The sequence below is a fragment of the Piliocolobus tephrosceles genome, chromosome 7, assembly GCF_002776525.5.
Source record: "Piliocolobus tephrosceles isolate RC106 chromosome 7, ASM277652v3, whole genome shotgun sequence".
NCBI classification, from domain to species: Eukaryota; Metazoa; Chordata; class Mammalia; order Primates; family Cercopithecidae; genus Piliocolobus; species Piliocolobus tephrosceles.
The window spans coordinates 87,160,892-87,179,705 of NC_045440.1; the positions used below are offsets into that span (position 1 = coordinate 87,160,892).

Genomic DNA, 18,814 nt, shown 5'->3' on the forward strand with positions numbered 1-18,814 from the left:
AACCCCGTCTCTATTAAAAATACAAAAATTAGCCAGGTGTGGTGGTGGATGCCTGTAATCCTAGCTACTCAGGAGGCTGAGGCAGGAGAATCACTTGAACCCGGGAAACAGAGGTTGGAGTGAGCCACGATTGTTCCATTGCTCTGCAGCCTCAGCAACAGAGCAGAACTCTCTCTCCAAAAATAAATAAATAAATAAATAAAATTAAAAAAAGAATATCTGCCATATATAAATGTTGTCTGTGACTGGGCACCTCACAAACACAATGAGTTCACCTCATTGATTAACTACTATTTGAGCATCTCTGCGTTATCTATGTCTATTGCCACAATGATGCTTGATAACAAACCATTCCAAACTCAGTTCCTTAAAATAATAAAGTTATTTAGTTCCCTAGATTTTAAATGCGGTTAGCTGGAAAGTTTTTCTGACCTAAGCTGAATGTCCTCACATATCTGGGGCTGACTGGCTGTTGGTTGATCTAGGATGGCCCTGGCTGGGATGTCAGGGGTAACTCTGCTTTCTTCCACATCCCTCTCGCATCCTTCCTGCAGGCTAGCCCAGAAGATGTTCTCATAGCATAACAGAGGAAAATAGTGGTCAGGCCTAGTCGTACAAGAGTGCAATGACAAAGCGCATGCCCTTTTCAAGCCTCTGCTAACATCTTTTTTTTTTTTTTTTTTTTGAGACAGAATGTCACTCTGTTGCCCAGGCTGGAATGCAGTAGTGAGATCTTGGCTCACTGCAACCTCTGCCTCCTAGGTTCAAGCGATTTGCCTGCCTCAGCCTCCCAAGTAGCTGGGATTATAGGCATGTGCCACCATACCTGGCTAATTTGTTGTATTTTTTGTAGAGACAGGATTTCACCATGTTGGTTATGCTGGTCTTGAACTCCTGACCTCAGGTGATCCACCCGCCTCAGCTTCCCAAAGTGCTGGGATTACAGGCATGAGCCACTGCATCTGGCCTGGTAACATCCTATTGACCAAAGCAAATCACATGCCCAAGGCCAGAGTAGGGACTGGTTCGTGGGACAGGGGACACTTTAAATTTATAAGACAAACATTGTGATTTCATGGAGGAAATTAAGTGGGGTCATTAACACAACCAATCTGTGGGACATCTGGATTCCTAAACCTACTATGATACTAAACTTTAACAGCCTGCTCGGAAGAAATAGCATAACATTTCCATATTATAAATTCCAGATACTTCAGAAAGTAGAGTAGCCTAAAAAAATGTAACACAGTGTTTAGAAGTTTGGAATTTTTATTTGGAATTTGGCACCTAGTTTTACAAAACTATAGATTCAGCATCTGAGGTCCACTCATCAAATATAAGAGTGAAGATAAGCTATGCAATAATAGCAATTGTAAATTGCAACTAATTTTGTTGAACCCATCAAAGTGAACTGATAAGGTAGATAATATAGAGGATTCACTAGAGATGGAAATAGGAGGTAACATAGCAAAATTCAGCCTACAAAGATAGTGTGTACATGTGCAGACACACACAAGAAGGCTGTAGCCAAATCCTCCAAACAAATCTTTTAAAAAGTTACTGGAAAAATTGAACCCAGCAGCATCTTAGGAGAATAATTCTACTGGTTGGTATTTTTCAGGCAGCAGAAAAGCCATATGTAAGTAATTTCAGCTGATACAGGGGATATATGCAAAATAGTCTCTCCACAGTCATATGACCAGGTCTCCTGAAAGACTGGAATGACATTCAGGATGCACTGATGCTCCAGAGCTTCACAACTACAGTAATCAGCATGGGAATCCCATTTGTCCTATCATCTCTCACAGCAATTACCTTTTGCTCTCTATTTTTGCTACTCTTCCATATTTGTGGCTAAATGTATCTCTGCTTCTACAGTGTCTGTTTCTGTTTTACCACCACTTCAATCTAACTGTTTTTACTCTTACCCCATGGCTTCTGATTATTGCTTCTCTCTCTTTGTTTCCATGCCAGTCTGTTTTCCGCATCTCATTCTGAGTGTCTGATACTGCCAGACTGTCATCTTCCAGGAGAGGGTTGGCAAGCTCTTCTCCCAGGCCCTGTGTTAGGCAACAGGCTGGTTTTCTAAATGAACATCTTTGGGTCAAGAACTCATCACTGCTCTGCTCAGCTGTTGTCAGTATTGGTGTTATTGGGCAAAAAGGAATCCCAGAGATGGAGGACTACAGGGACTTGGAGGTCTCTCAGATGAGGATGACCTAACTGTCAAGTGCTTTCCATAGACTGTATAATATAAAAACCACGACAAACAAGAAAAGACTAATCTAGGAATGCAAGGATAAATCATTATGAGGAAATCTATCAATATAATACAACCTGTCAATGAATAAAAAGGGAAAAATTATACATCGTCTTGAAAGAGGTTGGAAAAAAGCAATTGATGTGCTAGTATAGATTTAATATTATTCAATATAGTTTTTCTAGCCAAATTTTTAATCTGGTGGATCTATACAAAGAAAAATATAACATTTTGCTGGGGAAATACAAGTGGATGTAATAAATGCCAAGAACACTATGTTTTTCAATGAAGAGGCTGTTAGAATTGATAGTGAAGCCAGGCATGGTGGCTCACATCTGTAATCCCAGTACTTTGACAGACTAAGGCAAGAGGATCACTTGGGTCCAAGACAAGCCTGGGCAACATAATGAGACCTCACCTCTACAAAGAAATAAAAAAATTAGCTAGGTATGCTGGTGCATGCCTGTGGTACCAGCTACTCAGGTGGCTGAGGTGGGAGGATTCCTTGAGAGCCCAGGAGGCTGAGGCTGCAATGAGCTATGATCATGCCACTGCAACACTGCACTCCAGCCCCGTCTCTAAAAACAAAAAGAAGTGATAGTGGAATAATTAAGGTGGTATTACAGGACACAGACATACTTAAATCTAGTTGTGGTCCAGACACTTCTTCTACCTGAAAGGTCCCTGAGGAATATAAATAGATGACAATGACAATGACAAAGATGAGCAAAGTAATACTTTATTATTAAGGGCCATCATCGTGATACTAATCCCCAAATATTTTCTGTTTCCCACAGCTTGGACTACCACTAATGTTGCATTAAAGGAAAAAGTAAAAAGAGCAATGAGGAGTGGAAAAATGGAGAGAGAGAAAAAAGAACAGTAATGGTATCTAGGCCTGCTCAAAGGAAACTGTGTACACTGACCTTTGAACACACTGTCGCTATTTCTGCTCATGAATATGGCCCACTCAGTGTACTGAAACCCCACCAAACACATTAGGTGCTTTATTCAGGATCACGAGGAAGGAAGGGAGAGGAAAATAGAATGGAGAGAGTCAAGTATTGTAAAATATCAGTTCTTCCCAAATTAAGTTCAGTGCAGTCCCAAGCACCATCTTGATGAGGTTTAAAAAAAAAAAAAATTGACAAAATAACTAATATAACCAATAATAATAATAATGTGAGAATAAGCAAGAAAAATTTGAAAAGAGAGGGTAATGAGAGCCTGTACACACACTTATGATCATACATTATGGTATGTGCCCTGTGCCCTGTTGTGATTGGTCAGTTCATTTGCTCTGATTGGTTTATGGTTGTGCTTTACTAGCTGTTAAACATTTGGTATATCAAGCTTGCTTATAGGTATTAAATTATATAATATAGTTACAGTAATTAATAGTGTGATACTAACAGGTGAAAAAAACAAAAAAGGGCTGAGTGTGGTGTCTCATGCCTATAATCCCAAGACTTTGTGAGGCCAAGGCAGGAGGATTACTTGAGGCCAGAATTTTGAGACCGGCCCACATAACAAAGTGAGACCCTGTCTCTACAAAACTAAAAAAATTAGCTGGATGTGGTGGCACATGCCTGTGATCCCAGCTACATGGCAGGCTGAGGCAGGAGTTTTGCTTGAGCCCAGGAAGTCAAGGCTGCAGTGAACTATGTTTGCACCACTGCATTCCAGCCTGGTCAACAGACCGAGACCCTATCTCAAAAACCAACCAACCAAACAACAATAACAACAACAAAGAAGAAGAAGAAAAAGAAAAGGGACAGAATAGATGACCTAGAAATAGATCCTTGTTTCGTGAGATGAAAGAAAGTGATTTTGCCATTTTCTGTGAGAATTTCTCTTGGGAAATAAATAATTTTCTTGAGAAAAATATCTTAATATATTGCATGAAAGTAAGAGGCAAGACCCTAGGGGCATAGTTTGGAAGAAGATAATGAAATAAAGAGACAAGCAAACTACTCTGCTTAAGAAATAAAAAATAATTTATATGAAAAGAGAGTGAAGAGAAGCAGCAGCACCATGTGTGTGGAGAGAAGCAGCTGGTGAGAAATTCCTGGTCATGGGTTGGCTGAAGGGCTTCTGAAAGCAGGGAGCTCCTAAAGACCACTTTTAAATTGGTTGCATTGCTGTATGCAAATCCCGTTTGTCTCCCCTGTCAGTGGGGAGGATGCTACAAAGAACAACTTTTATAAGTGAGGTTTTCTTTTTGAGGGGATAGGGTGGTGAGAAGAAATTAAAGAGTCTTGAGATTTGTGTCTAGTGTAGAACAGAGAAGAGACCAGCCATGTGGGATGTGTATGTGTGAAAGCAAAAGTTAATTAGGAGCTTATTCACACAGCCAGAAGAGACCATGTGAACATAAGTTTTTGGGAATTCAGAGAGGCTGTAGGAGGGAGAGAGACTAGACTTCCAATGGGCTGTTGGCTAAGGGGTTAGAGCCAATTTTATTTAAATCTCAAGGGGTGGGCCTGTGTATGTAAATATATAGCAAATCACACAAAGACATACAATAATCAAACAGTTCAAAACCAATGATATAGAAAAATATTTTGAAAGAAACAACATCAAAATGGTGCGTGTCTTGGTCCATTTTGCACTGCTATAACAGAATACTTGAGACTGGGTAATTTATAATGAATAGAAACTTACTTGTTTGTGAATCTGGAAGCTGGAAAGTCTAAGATCAAGGTGCTGGCATCTTGGAAGGGCCTTCTTGCTGTGTCATATCATGGCAGAATATGGAAGGATAAAGAGAGAGTAAGAGGGGGGTGAATTCACCATTTTATAAGAGCACCAATCCCATCCATGAGGATAGAGCTCTCATAGCATAATCAGCAATTAAAATTCTCACCTCTTAGAACTGTTAAAATGGCAGTTAAATCTCTTATCTTTCTTTCTTTTTTTTTTTTTTTTTTTTTCACTTTTTGAGACAGGGTCTTCCTCGTCACCCAGGCTCAGTGTAGTGATGTGATCATGGCTCACTGCAGCTTCAACCTCCTGGGCTCAAGCAATCCTTGCACCTCAGCTTCCCCAGTAGCTGGGTTTATTTGCAAAACAAGAGGAAATACACCCAAAGTAAGTAGAAATGTAGCAATAATAAAAATGAAAGTTGAAATAAATGAAAGAGAAAATAAGCAGACAATAACATTAATGAAATCAAAGCTCTTCTTTGAAAAGATCGAACTGAAATATATTTAATCAAACTGATGATGTAAAAGAGAATATACAAATTACAAATATTAGGAATAAAAGATGGGACATCACTACAATCCTACAAATACTAAAGAATAACAAAGAAATATGATTAACAACTCTGGGTCAATACACCTGAAAACTTAAATGAAATGGACAAATATCTTAAAAGACAAAATTATCCAAACTGGCATAAAAAAATATAAAATGTGAACTGTCTTTAATTTATAAAAGAAATTAACTTCACACTTTAAACTTTCTCAAAAAGAAAACTTTAGTGTAGGTAATAGATAAGGAGGATATACTTCCAAGCTCATTTTATCAGGTCAGTCTCACCATGATGAGATAGACAAAGATATTACAAGAAAACTACAGATCAATATCCCTAATGAATTTGGATTCATTAACATCCTTTAAAACATTAGCAAAAAAAAAAAAAAAAAAAAAAACCCAGCAATATATAAAAGGGAGAATGCATCATGACCACGTGTAGTTTATCCCAGAAAAGTAAAATTAGTTTGACATTTGAAAATCAAAAAATTTAATTAATCATATTAATTGTCTAAACACAAAAACAAAAAGATCATCTCAATAGATGCCCCTCCACCCCTGACTGCCAAGCATTGATAAAAATTTAGTATTTATTCATGATTTAAAAGTTATCGACAGGCCAAGTACAGTGGCTCATATCTGTGGTCCCAGGACTTTGGGAGGCTGTGGTGAGAGGATCACTTGAGTCCAGAAGTTCAAGACCAGCCAGGGCAACATAGAGAAACCCTGTTTTTACAAAAAATGAGCCAGGTGTGGTGGTATGCATCTGTAGTCCCACGTACTCAGAAGGCTGAGGTGGAAGGATCACATGAGCCCAGAAGATTGAGGCTGCAGTAAGCCATGATCGTGACACAGTACTCCAGGTTAGGTGACTAAGATCCTATCTCAAAAATATAAAAAAGCTCTCAGCAAACTAAGAAAAGAAGGGAACTTCCTCAATCTCATAAATTGCATATACAAAAAGCCTACAGATAGTATACTTGATGGTAAAACACTGAATGCTTTGCCTGAAAATCAGGGACAAGGTAAGGATGTCTTTCTCATCACTTCTGCTCAACATTGTACTGGATGTTCTAGTCCGTGCAATAGGGCAAGAAAAGGAAATAAAACTATACAGAATGGAAAGGAAAAAATAAAACTCTTTATTTGGAGAAACATGATTGTATACATAGAAAATCAAGAGACATCTATAAAATGCTACTAGAACTAATAGGTTTTTAAACAAGATCTCAGTGTATAGGACTAATATTAAAAAAGAATTATATTTAAATACCCTATTAATGAACCACTAACAATGAAATATCAATTGTAATATGAGGGCACTTCAAAGTGTTCATGGAAAAAATTGAATTAAACGATAAAGATAAAGAATATAAATTTTATTTCTCAACATAAGCTCCATCCAGGTCAACCATGGTTGTAAGTGATGACATCAGTCATTTAATCCATCCCTAAAAAAACTGGGAGTCCTGGAAATTCAACCATGTCTTTTTTACATGATTAACTGAAGAAAAATGGGAGCCCTTTGCAGATTTTTTAAGATTAGGAAACAAAAAGAAGTTAGAGCCAAATTAGGACTGCAAGGTGGATGCCTAATGATTTCTCATTGAGAGTCTTACAAAATTGCCCTTGTTTGATGAGAGGAATGAACAGGAGCATTGTTGTGGTAGAAAAAGACTGTCCAGTGAAGCTTTTCCAGGAATTTTTCTGCTAAAGCTTTAGCTAACTTTCTCAAAACACTCTTGTAATAAGCAGATATTATTGTTCTTTGACTCTCTAGAAAGTCAACAAGCAAAATAAGCATCCCCAAAAACTATTCCCATGACCTTTGCTCTTGGCAGGTTTGCTTTTGCTTTGACTGGACCACTTCCACCTATTGGTAGCCATTGCTTTGATTGTACTTTCTCTTCAGGATTATACTGGTAAAGCCATGTTTTATCTCCTGTTACAATTCTTGAAAGAAATGCTTCAGGATTTTTATCTTACTTGTTTAAAATTTCCATTAAAAGCTCTGCTCTTGTTTGCAGTTGATCTAGGTACAATGGTTTTGGCACCTGTTGAGTGAAAAGTTTGCTCCACTTTAGTTTTTCAGTCAGATTGTATAAGCTATGAGATTTGAGCTTTCTATGGTGTTGGCTGTTGTTTCTCCTGCTAATTGTCAGGCCTCTTGAAGGAGGGTATGAACAAGGTGAATTTTTTCCTTGCAAATTGATGTTAAGGTCTATCATTGCAGGCTTCATCTTTTACATAATCTCTTCCCTTCTTAAAATGAGTTACCCATTTGTAAACTGCTGATTGTTTTGGAGCATTGTCCCCATAAATTTTTCATAAAGCATCAGTGATTTTATCATTGTTCTACCCAAGCTTCTCCATAAATTTGATGTTTGTTCTTGCTTCAACTCTAGCATAATTCATGCTACTCTGCTAGGGGCTTTTTTCAAACTGATGTCTTATCCTTCTTAGTGACTCAAACTACATCCTGCTCATACACGTTATAACAAGTTAGTATGAGTTCATCTGGGGGCAAAAAAATTTAAAATCCATGCATAGTTTTTTTTCAAAATATGTATATTTCTATGAACTTGTTGAAGATCCCTTGCAGCATCAAAAAGCATAAAATATACAAAGAACCTGGAAGAGTCAAAATCATTTTGAAAAAGAACAAATTTGGAAAATTTACACTTCCCAATTTTAAGACTTTCTAAAGTTATAGTAATCAAGACAGTGTGATATTTGTGTAAGGATAGACATATGGTTCAATGGAAGGAATAGAGAGTCCAGAAATAGACATAGAGTTTTCACAAAAGTTCCAAAGTAATTCAATGGGGAAAGGATTGTCTTTTCAACAAATGGTGTTGAAACAACCATATATCCATTTAGAAAAAAAATGAACATTGACTCTTTCCTCTCACCATATGCAAAAATTATTTTGAAATAGATTATAGACCCAAATGTAAAAGATAAAGCTATAAACTTTAAGAAAAAAAAGTATTAACAAATCTCCACTGTCTTAAAGTCAATAAAATTTCTTAAATATGTCACAAAATGATGTGAACTTCTTCAAAATGAAAACATTGACTTTTCAAAACACATTGTTAAGAAAATGAAAATGCAAGTATATTTGTTGTATAAAAAATTTCTCCAAAATCTAGTAGCTGAAAACAATAATAAAGGTTTATTATTTCTCACAGTTTTTGCAGATCTGGAAAATCTGAATTTCTTGGCTGGCTACTTCTGGCATAGAGGGTTACATGAGATTGCAGTCATCTGAAGACTTGCGAGGGATTGGAAGATCCATTTCCAAAGTGCCACATATGGCTAGCAAATTGCTGCTGTCCATTTATCAACAGGCCTCTGTTCCTGTCTGAGGCAAGACAACAAGGCAAGAGCCTTGCTAAAGGACTGTCTTTCTCTAGAGCAAGAGTAATCCAAGGGGGCAAAGTGGGAGCTGCAATATCTTTTATGATGTAGCCTCAGAAGGCATGTACTATCACTTTTAAAATTTTCTCTTGGTCACGCAGGTCAGTCAATAGGGGAAAGTACTGTATAAGAGTGTGTGCATACCAGGAGTCCAGGATCAATGGGGTCCATCTTGGAGGCTGACTGCCATAGCAAACCATAATCTGGGAGAAAATATTCACAACACCAATATCTGACAAAGGATAGTATAAAAGACAGAATATACACACTCCAATAATAAGAGGGAAAAAAGAAACAATTTGAAGTAGACAAAAGGTTTGAACAGATACTTCTGTTCCAATACACACATACCCCTTAAGGACAGGAAAAGATACTCAACATGACTAGTTATTAGGAAAATGCAAGTTTAAATACAATAATTAAAAACTAGAAAGGATTACCAAGCATTGGAGAAGAAATGGAGCAACTGGAACTCTCATATATTGCTGGTGGAAATGGAAATGGTACAACCACTTTGGAAAATGGTTTGGCAATTTATCATAAAGTTAGATACATGACCATATGACCTAGCTGTTTTACTCTTAGGCATTATTTATCCAAAAAAAACGAAAACATACTTCCACACAAGGACTTTTGACCAAATGTTCATAGAATCTTTAGTCATAGTAGCCAAAAACTGGAAACAAACCAATTATCTATGAATAGGACAAAAATAAATAAATTGTAACAAATCCATACAAGGGATCACTACTCCACTAGAAAAGAAGAAATAACTACTACACACTATATTATAAATAAATCTCTAAAATGTGCTGAGCTGAACCACAAACAAGAGAGTATATACTGGATGATAACATTTATATCAAATTCGTGAAAAAGCGGGCCTAGGTGCAGTGGCTCCCATCTGTAATCCCAGCACTTTGGGAGGCTGTGGCAGAAGGATTGCCTGAGGCCAGGAGTTTGAGACCAACCTGGGCAACACTGCAAGACCCCATCTCAACAAAAAGTTAAAGAATTAGCTGGGCCCAGTTGCTCGAGGGGCTGAAGCAGGAGGCTATCTGGAGCCCAGGATATTGAATCTGCAGTGAACTGTGTCCATGCCATGGCACTCCAGTCTGGGTGACAGAGCGAGACACTGTCTCAAAAATAAAAAACGAAATTATGTAGAAAGTAGAATAATTCTACAGTGACAGAATGCAAACAAATAGTTACCTAGGACCAGAAGTAGTTGGGGGGAGGGAGGGCTTGAGAATACTTTTTACTGTGTTGGAAATGTTCTGTATAATGATTGTGGTAAATTCACACTGGTATATTCATTTTTTAAAATGTATTGAACTGTACCATTTAAATGAGGTTAGTTTATTGTATATAAATAATATCTCATTCAAGTTAATTAAAAAAGAGTATTCCAAAAATAAAACTAAAAAGGGTAGGCATGGTGGCTCATACCTGTAATCCCAGTGTTTTGGGAGGCCAAGGCGGGAAGGCCTGAAGTTCAAGACCAGCCTGGGCAAAATAGTGAGACCCTGTCTATAAAAATATTTTAAAAATAAAAACAAAGAGTATCACTAAAGGCTGAGTGTGGTGGCTCACGCCTGTAATCCCAGCACTTTGGGAGGTTGAGGAGGGCAGATCACCTGAGGTCAGGAGTTCAAGAGCAGCCTGGTCAACTTGGTGAAACCCCGTCTCTGTAAAAATATTTTTTAAAAAAGACTATTACCAAAAATAATTTCCTTCATAAGATACAACTACTTTAAGTTATATCTTATAGGCTGGGAACCCCTTAAGACTCATATAGCTGATTACTTTGTTTGGTACTTATAGGAAGGTAAATAGGAGAGAGGACCCTCAGAAGAGGAGAGGACTGTCTCATGTTGATATTTCACTCCTTCAAAGGAGTTCTTAAGGAAGTCCAGATTGTCCTAAGGGGCACTGCTCTCTATGTTATCTGAGTTTTGGGCTTTGACCAGCAGGGGAGCATGAGAACGAGGAGAATACTAAAGAGGGTTAAGCAACAAGCACTTGGGTGACAGGATCATTTGTACACCAAGCCTCAGTGACACGCAATTTACACATGTAACAAATCTGCAAATCTTTTTTCTAAAAGTACAAAAAAGAAGAAGAAGGGAAAAAAAAGAAACAAGTGAAGCAGCATTTAAATGAGTAATGGAAACGAAGCAAACCCCACCTCTTTCACAAGTACAGGTGAAACAGGAAACTTTTAAGGTGCAAGGGAAAATAGGTTGGGGCAGAGTTTCTCAGCTTCAGCATTAATGCCATTTGGACCTGATCATTCTTGGTTTTTTGAGTGGGGTGATGGCGCTGTCTTGGGCACTGAGGGATGTTTAGCACCATCCATCACATCTACCCATTAGATGCCAATGGAACATCCAACCTACCCCCATGAAAAATGTTGTAAGCCATTGCCAAAGTCCCCGGGATACGAAATGGTCCCAAGTTGAGAACAACCGGATTAGTGCATTTGTTATCTATTCTTGGATAGCAAATTGTCTCCCAAATTTAGTGACTCAAAACAATAAACACTTATTTTACAGCTATAGTTGCTATGGGGTAAGCATTTGAGAGTAATTTAGTTGGGTGGTTCTGGTTCAAGGTCTTTGATGAGGGTGCAGTCAAGATGCAATCATCCGAAGGCTTGACTGAGGCTGAAGGATCCACTTCTAAGATGTCTCACTCACATGGTGATGGCCGCAGGCCTCAGACTCTGGTGGTTGTTGGCAGAATGTCTCAGTTCCTTGCCATGTGGGTCTCTACATAGGGCAGCTTCCTGTGTCTTTGCCATATGGCAACTGAGAATGATCTGAGAGAGAGTGGGAGAGGCCCCATGATGCCTTTCTATGGCCTGGTCTTGGAAGTGACACACCGTCACTTTTGCTATATCTATTAACAACAAGTCACTAATTACAGTCTACATTCATTTTGGAAGAGAATTAGGCCCCACTGGTTTATTTTTTTAAATTTTATTTTATTTTATTTTGAGAGCGAGTCTTGCTCTGTTGCCTAGGATGGAGTGAAGTCGTGCGATCTTGGCTTACTGCAACCTCTGCCTCCTGGTTTTTTGTTTTTTTTTTTAATTTTTTTTGAGACAGAGTCTTGCCCTCACTCTGTCACCCAGGCTGGAGTGCAATCATGATGCACTCATGACTCACTGCAGCCTTGACTTCCTGGGCTCAAGTGACCCTCCCACCTCAGCCTCCAGAGTAGCTGGGATTACAGGTGCACACCACCATGCCCAGCTAATTTTTTTATTTTTAGTAGAGATGAGGTCTCACAGTGTTGTCCAGGCTGGTCTCAAATTCCTGGGCTCAAGCAATCTTCTCACCTTGGCCTCCCAAAGTCCTGGGATTATAGGCATGAACCACTGTGCCTGGCTAGGCTTCACTTTTTGAGGGCAGAAGTATCAATATATTTGAACACATATTTTATTAAGAAATTTTTAAAAATTCTTAAAATTATAATAGAGACAGGGTGTATTAATCTGTTCTCATGTTGCTAATAGAGACATACCCGAGACTGGGTAATTTATAAAGGAAAGAAGTTTAATTGACTCATAGCTCAGCATTGCTGGGGAGGCCTCATGAAACTTACAATCATGGCAGAAGGGGAGGCAAGCACATCCTTCTTCACATGGTGGCAGCAAGGAGAAGTGCTGAGCAAAAGGGGAAAAAGCCCCTTATAAAACCATCAGATCTTGCGAGAACTCACTCACTATCACCAGAACAGCATGAGAGTAACTGCCCCCATGATTAAATTACCTGACACTGGTCCCTCCCACAACACATGGATATTATGGGAACTACAATTCAAGACAAGATAAGGGCTGGGGATGGTGGCTCATGCCTGTAATCACAGTACTTTGGAAGGTCGAGGCAGGAGGGTCACTTGAGATCAGGAGTTCGAGATCAGCCTGGCCAACATGGTGAAACCCCATCTCTACTAAAAATTAAAAAAAAAAAAAAAAATTATCCAGGCGTGGTCGCATGTGGCTGTAATCCCAACCACTCGGGAGGCTGAGGCAAGAGAATCACTTGAACCCAGGAGGTGGAGGCTGCAGTGAGCCAAGATCACACCACTGCACTCCAGCCTGGACAACAGAGCAATAATTCATCTCAAATAAAAAGACGAGATTTGCATGGGGACACAGCCAAACCATATCAGGGGGTTTTGTCATGTTGGTCAGGCTGGTATCAAGCTTAAGTGATCCAACTGCCTTGGGTTCTCAAGGTGTTCGGATTACAGGTGTGAGCCACAGTGCCCGACCTATAGACATATTTTAAAACCACTACAGTTAGAGAACAATTTTTTAAACAAATGGTTTGGGGGAATACCCTGAGCTATTTTTAAAAGAGTAAAAGTTAGATCATCATGGCGAAATAAATCTTAGAAAATTAAATTATTTAATGAAAAAAGTAAAATGTCAATCAAGTAGAAAAAAGTAAAGACAGATGAATTATATGATCTCAGGATGGGAAAGATGTGTGAAGTAAAAAATAATGAAAGAATACAAAAATGGGAACGATCAATAGTTTCACAAAGGATTAATATCTACATTGCGTGAAGCACCCTTTTGTGAAATACCTCAGTAAGAAAATGGACAAAGGACAAAAAATAAGTTACCATACATACACATATGAAAACATACTGTGATGATTTGGGCACATGGAAGAAGGACAATCACATACTGTCATGTAGTGCTGTGGGAAAATTGATAACTATTATGACAGTAATTTCTTGATTATGTGCCCTGCTCATGTGTTAAGTAGCTCTATGCGTGTTACTTATAGCAATTTATATATATATTTTTACTACAACATGTGGAAGCACTATACTAATTTTCTAGTTGAGGTACAATTAGATTAAGCAATTGGCCAAATCTCTCAGCTCATAGGTGGCAGGTGGGTCAGGTTATCCATTAGGCACAGTAGACACAGTGCCTCAGGCTTATAACACTTTCTGGGGCCCACAAAAATGTTTTAATTTCTTTTAAAATCAGAAGGCAAAAAATTGAATGTTTAGGTCAAAGAAAATATTTTAATGTATAATGGTAATATCTTTGTCTTCATACCAATGCAGTAATAAAATATCTTATGTAGTATTATTTTATGGAAGATGAGGCCCACACAGGTATAACACCTAGGGTCTGTGAAAGTCAGAATGTGGCACTGGGTGGCAGAGCTGTGTTTTGATGCTGGGTGATGTGACACCTGAGCCTACCCTCTTTCTGGAAGGTAGTTGCCAATATGTTTCAAAAGGGCTAAACTTGTTCATACTTTTTTATTACTTTTAATAATTTATCTAAGACAGTGAATAAGGACATGAACAATGGTTATGGAATGCTATTTATAATATTGTTCATTTGAAACCAAACTGATAGTCAATAATAACCAAAGGCTGGTTCAATATTGGGTGTCAGCTTGGGGACTAGGTGAGTACTAAGAGCTTCTGAACAAGGGAGGAAACTGAGCAATGAGGGGAGCTGAAATTGAAACACAGAACAGGAAGCAGGAGACCTGCATGCATTCTAGAGAAGGAGTCCAGATCCCTGCTGGGGAATACCTAAGGAATTTCTGAGGACTTGCTTGTAAGCACATTATTGCATTTATTTAAAGGGACCGGACAGTAAAAGAAAAAGATGAAGAAAATCTTAGTACATGCTTAAAGCAGAGATGAGTGGGCACATATGGGGCACTGTGAAGAGTTTTTCAAAACGAGAGATAGAGCATGTGAGCACCAAAGGAACCTTGAATATCACGTTAATCTTTGTCAGGAGAGGTCTGAAAAGCCAACGAATGATTTTAAGCAGTGGAGTGACACAGATGTATATTTTCGAATGATCTTTGTGTATGTAATGTGCACCAAATTCAAGTGTGAAGTCAGAGGGCAAGAACTAATGCATGGAGGTAGACGGGAATGTGCATTGTTCAGTCAAGATACACTTGTTGAATTCTGTACACACTGATGAAGTGATGGCGCTGTTTTTGGTACACAGTTCAAAAGCTCAGTTAAAATGGAAGGGGAGAGAGAACCAGAGGTTTTAAAATCAAGGGAAAATTTAGGACCTAGTCTTAAAACGTGATTATGCTGAGGAGTTGTAGGCAGTGGAGACGGTGAAGTTAAAGATGTGCCAAGGACCGCTCACAGTGGGGAGCAGGCAGTGGAGAGGGGCAGGGGCATCTGGCCCTAGATAGAAGGAAAACTAGTAAGTCTGGGTGTGGACGTAGATAGAATCTATGGGGGTTGGTCAGGTGGTTGGGAAAGCTGTAGAAATCCACGCCTGAAGGCTTCTGCTTCTCCGAAGTTGGAACCGGTTCACCTGTTAAGTAATGTGGTCCCACACTGACTTCTATTTGCACATTGGCCTTTCTTCTAAAAGCAATACATATAACCAACAGCACTTTTCTAAACCAGTTGACTTTTCTGTAAAATGCAGACAGTAGACGCTACTTTATCAGATTGTTGTGTGCGTTAATTGTGCCGACACGTGTACTTGGTCAGTAAGTATCTGCTTTATCACTGGGCTGATGTGAGTGAGGACTAGGTGGTGGGACTTCCACAGATGAACGTTTTGATTAATGAAAAACGGACTGAAAGTCTTCGGGTATGACCAACGGCTAAATGCAATTATTTACTCTTGCAATGGGTTCGAGGTAAAACACTCAGGTCACGGAGTATTTATGAACAGCCTACTTTTGCCCCCGGACCTTAAGATGTCCTGTTCCGGGCTCGACCGCCGACCGGAAAGTCAAATTAGCAGTGCCCAGAGCGAGTTTAGAGCAGGCTCTGCCCAAATCTCAGCGGCGGCCCCGCCCCTTCCACAGGTTCAGGCCCCGCCCCTCCCTGCTATTGGCTGTCCCTCCCCCTCCGCTCGACCGCTCGGAAGACCAGGAGGAGCGGAGTTTTCCTAAGGCAGCATCCGAGCGCCCTCGCTGCGCATGCTCGGGGGAGGCGGATTCCGGGTCCGGAGTTGGAGGCTTTGGGCGGCCGCGGCGTAGCGCGCAGTGCCGGGGCCGGCGGGGAGGCGCGCTCTCGGGGCGCGGCGCCGGCGACGCGGCCACGCGGCGCGCTCCCGAGGAAGGGAGGTGTGGGGTCGGCTGGGGGTGGCGCGTGGCCGGGGTGGGGGTGGGGGGAGGGTCGGGTGTCGGCGAGCTCCGCGTGCGGGTTCCGAGTGGCTGCTGGCGGCCTGGGCTGCCGGGGCCGACGCCTGGGTGGCTGCCGCCGCCGCGCCTGCTGCGAGATGGCGATCTTGGGCGCGGAAGGTTGAGGGCGCCCGCCGCAGGAGGAGGTGCCGCTGCCGTGGCCGCCCGGCTCCGGGAGCCGACAGCTTCGCGCCGGGTAAGGACGGCGCGGCGCGGGGCTGGGGGTGCGGGCGCCCAGGGCGGGAGGGGGCACGGGCCCGGAGCCTTGGTCACGGTGCTGGGCGCCCGGCGCCGTCCGCTCCGGGCTGGACCCTCCTAGGGGCCGTCAGGGGACGGTCCTCCCTACCTTGGCTACCTTCTCCAGCCAGGGAGTCGGGAGTTTTCTAGGGTGGGGTCACGGGTCTTACCCGGAGTTCGTCCTGGCACAGGCCCGTGCCAGTGATCCTGGAGCGGAGCGAAGTGTTTCCGTGACTCTGCAGCTGCAGTTCTTAGGCTTCCTTAGCCTTCTCTTCGCCTTCCTTCACCTTTCCCTAACACCTCCCTCAAAACACAAATATATGGACTCATTGCCCGTGCCCTGACTTTCACCCCAATTTGAGCGTTGCAAACCAAGGACTCCAGCCTTGGAACGTCTTTTTCTGACATGTTTTTATCACTCCCCGTTCTTCACCGACTCTGCAGCTCCCCACCCCCCCGCCCTCCCCCGCCGCCCCCCTCCGTCGCAACCCCCACCTCTACCTTTTGTGACCTGGTAGGTTCCAGTGACCTTGCAGATTTTACCAAGTCCTTATCGTGTCTGTGACTTACAGACTCTCCTTTCATCTTCATGTTCTTTTTTTAAAAAATTTAATTTTGTAGTTTACTCCTTACCTTTACGACCTTTAAATGATCAGTCTTGTTCACAGCCCTTTCTTTGCTCTGGTAAATATATGAAACCTTCATTACCAAAGAAGAGTAGTGTCTGTTATAATTTTGACATTTTTACTCTTCCAGAATAAAATATTTTTCAAGGGCTTGATTTTGCTTTCTTTTTCTATTTGATAAGTTTAACAAAATTTTGTGTGTGTGTAGGTTAATGTGGAACAAGATTTTGTGTTTCTGCTTTAAAATGCTACTAGTAATAGTAGTGGGGAAAAAAATCATGTCCAAAGTTATATTTGTTTTCCCCATTTGGTGTTTTTACCTGAAATACTTGGTTTACAGTTACCTGCTTTTTTTTTTTTTAAAAAAAGAGTTCATGTGTAAATCCACTTTACCTGCCTCACCAAATCTGTGTGTATTATGCAAGCAAAATGCACCTTTTAAAAAAGAAAGTCATTCTTTTATTGTGTGACTTGTTTTTAGCCATCAAGTAGTAAATTAGCTGCGACTAGAAGTGATCATTTTTTATAAATGGTTAGTCTGTTAAAAAATGGAAAGTGTGGTGGCCAAGAGTTGGGAGCTACTCTGATTGGGAATAGTAAAGTATTTGGAATAGTTCTTTGGGACATAGCTTATTAACATTTTCAGATAGTTCTTACCTTAAAATGCGAAACTGCTGGTAAGATCTACATCAGGGTTTTGAAAAGCAATAATTATGAGCTACCGGCATAATACAGGATGTCACAGATAAAGTATCTGCCTTCAAAGAGATGGTAATCTTTGCTGTTTACCCCAAGGTGGCTGAAATTTCCTTTACTTCCTTGTACAGTTGTTAAGCATTTACTGCATAATTGTGGGAGGTATTTTGGGGAATACAAAGATGAACCGATTAGCAGTTTCTGCCTTCACACTAATTAGGTAGATAGTGCTATACACAAATGCCCTATTTGTCTTTTAATGTATGTTTCATAAATGGTACCAAAATCCTCTCTCAGAAGTAAACTTCAAAGAGTAGAGCTCAGATCTTACTTGGCAAGGTAGGGATAAGAGGGTTAGTTTGTAGAGCTTATGGCTTCTGAAATCATGGTTTTGAAGGACGATTATGACTTTGGATAGGCAGGAAAGGTAATCCAAGCAGAGAGGTATCTCTAAGAGAGCACAGAGTTCCTATTTAGGGAAAGGCACGTACTTATGTTTGGGTGGAACATAAGCTTATTTGTACCAGGATAAAGGATGATAAAACTTGAAGGAAAAATTTGAACTAGTTTATGGGTTGTTTTTAATGCCAGGCTTATGACCTTCGATTTACTAGGTGATGGGGCTTCCACAGATGATTTTGAGTTGGGAGTGAAACAATTTGAATACTTTGTTTCAGAAGGATTAGTGGGATAGCGGCCTGTAGTGTGAATTGAGGTAGGGAGAACCTGGAGGTAGAAAGACCTCCCAGTTGTTGTAGTCATGGGTAGTGAGGATCCGAGCTGTGGTGCACGCGAATGGAAAGGAAGAGAGGAAGTCGAATAGCCAAAATGGAGGAGAGGGCAAGTGAAGAAAGTAAAAATAACTGATTCTGATTCAGGTTGGTTGGGAGAACAGTGGTACCATTTTGAGCAAGATCATGAAGCTTTACCCTCAGCATATGTGTGCTACTTTACAACTTTTTGGAGATTACTAATTCTTTTTTTTTTTTTTTTTTTGAGACTGAGTCTCGCTCTGTCGCCCAGGCTGGAGTGCAGTGGCCGGATCTCAGCTCACTGCAAGCTCCGCCTCCCGGGTTTACGCCATTCTCCTGCCTCAGCCTCCCGAGTAGCTGGGACTACAGGCACCCGCCACCTCGCCCGGCTAGTTTTTTGTATTTTTT

General features: G+C 40.6%; 1 protein-coding gene across 2 annotated transcripts in view; it reads left to right on the forward strand.

Annotated features, from left to right (window-relative positions):
- The first annotated feature begins 15,870 nt into the window (after positions 1–15,870).
- The window catches only part of WWP1 (WW domain containing E3 ubiquitin protein ligase 1), a 123,067-nt gene continuing 120,123 nt past the window's right edge, over positions 15,871–18,814 (forward strand). The window contains exon 1 of one of the 2 annotated variants that reach the window (XM_023222838.2): positions 15,871–16,291. The gene's annotated coding sequence lies outside the window, so the exon portion shown is untranslated. The remainder of the gene's footprint in view (positions 16,292–18,814) is intronic. The other variant, XM_023222837.3, reaches the window with a different exon arrangement.